This window comes from Electrophorus electricus, chromosome 3 (assembly GCF_041902795.1).
Source record: "Electrophorus electricus isolate QZ-2024a chromosome 3, ASM4190279v1, whole genome shotgun sequence".
Lineage (NCBI taxonomy): Eukaryota > Metazoa > Chordata > Actinopteri > Gymnotiformes > Gymnotidae > Electrophorus > Electrophorus electricus.
The window spans coordinates 21,074,491-21,078,500 of record NC_137499.1 but is presented as its reverse complement, the minus strand read 5'-3'; positions in this window follow the sequence as shown (position 1 = coordinate 21,078,500).

The window sequence follows — 4,010 nt, the reverse complement described above, 5'->3', positions numbered from 1 at the left end:
CAATCTCCTGAAAGTTTCAGATATGTTTTCTCTGCTTGATGCATGCCAAAAATTTGACCCTTCTGAAACAGGGTAATCACCCTTGCAGTAATTATCCAATGGGAGGCTCTTACCTATTTGCTTAGTTAAATCCAGGTGGTGACCTTTTTTTTTTGGCCAGGCAGTGTATATGTATGCAGTATGGTAGTGGTCATGAGTACATGTAGATTTACATTACATTACATTTACGGCATTTAGCAGATGCTCTTATTCAGAGTGACTTACAAAGTGCTTTGTCATTTATTCATAGAATACATCCTAGCCAGTAGAGTAGGTTAGTGTCCAATATACCGATGATCTAGAATACTGTAGAAATACAGGGATCAATGCTGATGCCTAGAAGTACAAAACACATAAGTTCTATCTTAGACAATGATAAGTGCAATAAACAACAAGTACTAGAGTTTGTTACATCAGTGTAATAAACAATACCCTACAATAAGTACTAGTTTTAGTTAGTGAATATAGGAGCAGGGTCAGTGGTCATTTAAATATTCCATGAATAGATAGGTCTTCAGTCTGCGTTTGAAGACTGCAAGGGACTCTGCTGTCTGGACAGCAAGTGGAAGTTTGTTCCACTAGCTAGTAGCCAGAACAAAGAATAGTCTCGATGCTTGTCTTCCATGAGACTTGAAGCATGGTACTTCAAGCTGAGTCATACTTGAGGTTCAAAGTACTTGAGGTACAGATTGGGCTTTGACCATTGTCCTCATGTATGGAAGGGCTGGTCCATTTTTGTCTTTGTAGGCAAGCATCAAGGTTTTAAATCTGATGTGTGTGAACTTCGGAAAATTGAAGACCGATTGTGCTGCTGCATTCTGTTGTAGAGGTCTCATCGCTCTTAGAGGAAGACCAGCAAGTAGCGAGTAGCAGTAGTCTAGCTTTGAGATCACAAGAGACTGCACAAGCACCTGGGTAGCATCCTGTGAGAGAAAGCACCAAAGCCTTCATATGTTACAAAGGAGAAATCTGTAAGACCAGGTTTGATTTAAAAGATTAGTTGAGAGCGACATCTGGTTGTCCAAAGTTCTGCCCAGGCTATGGGCAGCTTCAGATGGTGATACCAGGGAGTTCTCAATGGAAACTGTGAGGTCATGGTAAGGGTTGGGAGTACCTGGAATGTACAGAAGCTTGGTTTTACTGGGGTTGAGCTTCAAGTTGTGGGCTGTCATCCATGACGCAATGTCAGTCAAGCAAGCTGAGATATGTCTGGGAGACCAGCATGTCGGAGGATGGAAAACTAAAACATAATTGTGTGTCATCAGCATAGCAGTGGTAGGAGAAGCCATGAGAAGAGATTATATCACCAAGAGAACAAGTATGCAAAGAGAAGAGGGCTTAATACTGAGCCCTGTGGAACACCAGTGCAGAGTCTACACGGTTTGGATGTGGATCCTCTCCATGTTACCTGATTGGACCGTCCCTCCAGATAGGACGGGAACCATCTCCAAGCAGAGACAGTCACACCAAGCCTGGAGAGAACAGATAGAAGAATGTTGTGGTTCACTGTGTCAAAGGCTGTTGAAAGATCTAGAAGAATCAAAACAGATGACAGTTTGGCAGGTTTAGCTATAGATAGTATTGTTGCTGTATGCACATACTGACACAGTATGCTGTAGCACATACTGACACATTCATCTGATCAAGTACATTAGCATACGTCCACTGATCACCCGGTTCGGGGGCAGCCATTGGGCTGAAGGGTAGGCAGTGAAGGTAGCACAGTAGCTACCTGTCCTACTAATCCAGAACAGAAGAGAGTGACTCTTGTATATAAGGGGAGGAATCCTATCAAAAAAGTACTGCACCACCAAATCAGAAACAGGGTTGACATGGTTAGGATGAAGTGGGGTGTAGGCAAACAACTTTCAGTAGTGTTTAATTAATTTGCTGAAACATTTTGTGCTTTGCAAGACCTTAATGATCTCCAGAGGACATTTCCAGAGGAATAATGTCTCTACAGGGATCTGTATCCAGGCTGGCGCTTATTCCAGTCTGCTATTAGAAAAGTGAATAATATGACAATCTGCTATACGAAAAGTCATGCCTATGGTTAGTTCTGAAGCCCAAAATAGCAGTCATACATAATCCCAAGCAGGTGTTAGCTAATGCATCCTCAGATATTCTCCACAGACCCTGTGTCTTTGTGCTTGCATCACTCACAGATTAGGTAAATAAATGGCAAAATAGCACTACTGCATCATGAATCTCACACACTCCTGCACATACTTGTGCTGCTACAAGTAATTACGACACCAAAACCATTTAATACGCATCCCTTTCATTGGAATTTACAACAGCAGTGTGTCTCAGTCACTTACAATCATGCTCAAAGTGACAAACGGCCACCGGCGTCTAAATTACTAAATGACTGATGATGCTGATGATGATGACGATGCTGATGATGATGTGTGTGTGTGTAATGAGGAGAAGAGGTGTTGAAAAAGTGAAAGTATGTTACAGTTACAGTGCAGTTCTTGACTTGCTCTATCTCTCCATAACTCATATTGACCCTGACATACTCATTTGCTCATTTAGGTAAACACATTTATCTCTTGTCTGGTCATGTTTGCAGAAGCTCGCTGAGCAAATAAAGGCAGAAGCATTTGGTGGGCAGTCAGCAGCGGCAAAGCCGCCAAACCCGGCAAAACCCCTTTGAGCTTTGAAATGTCGCACAAGCGATATAACATTAAAAGAAAGGGTCAAAACCAGAAAAACACAATATGTCTCATTTAAAAGGGTTTTCTTTTGTGTTATGTTTTCAGAAACAGGCCATTCTTGCGTGAATGTCTGGTGTATATCAAACTCTGAGACAGAAGCGTGTTGCGTTTCGCCCTCCTTAATAAGCGATCAGGTCAAATGAATAAACGAGCAGTTAACACTGAACTACGGTTCAACCTTTTCACGGTAGTGAAAACTTTGCAAACATAAGATCTCGTCTGCAGACCATAAGACCGCCTTTCTCCATCCATAAGATTGTATCAGCCAAATTAAAACAAGGGCAGGCCAAGGTACTGCCCCGCTACCGTCGCAGTGCCCTCTTCGCACCACTTAACTGGTTATATACGGCACCTTTCACACAGCTAGGAGTTTAAATGGCCCGGAGCAGGCTGGCGGTGGCGCGGAAGTCCGTCTGTGCTGATGCATGGCTTTAATTCCGACAGTCCGCGCTAAAACAATTTGTCCCGATTCTTTCGGACGTACTTCCACTCTATCGTCGAGCAACCCCGAGGTTTCACCGCACAGGGATGGGGTGTTCAACCCCAGAGCATCCATGCCCGCTAGCAGAGCTAGCTTAAGCACTGCCTACGTCTAGACGTGCCATTTTTAAATGCCTCTGATCTATTACTGATTTGGCTCGGTTTCCTATAAGTGTCGTAAGGCAAATATTGCTGTTAAATAGTAGAGTGAGTATCACACTGAACACACTGTCTCTAATTTAAGACCTCAAAGGTGACCCTGAGTTTTCCGTGGAAATGTAAATAACCAAGAAAATGACACATTTCAGGCATCACTTTCATTTGAATTGCTTGCCTACGCCTATTACTAAGCGACCAAATTAACCATAATTTCCCCTACATCATTACAAATAGCTACTTTTGTTTGTTTATGTAAATTGGCAGCCTATGCTGTAGACTATGTCACAGCCTGCAGGAATAGTTTGTCTTTTATACATCTTGTTAATTACATGCATACAAATTACCAGATCGTGATGTAGCCTACGTCACAGCCTACAGTCATGTTTTTTACATTTTAGTAATTGCATGCAGAGAACCCGATTGCTTAGGAATCTTTTAGACCTAAATTTTGGATCAGATGTCTGTATTGACTGACTAAATTAGTACTTATTGTAGGTTCTTGTTTATTACACTGATTCTGTTTAACAAACTCTAGCACTTATTGTTTATTACACTTATCACTGTTTAAAATAGAATTTTTGCAACCCTAACCCTAATGCTAGTTTTTAAATT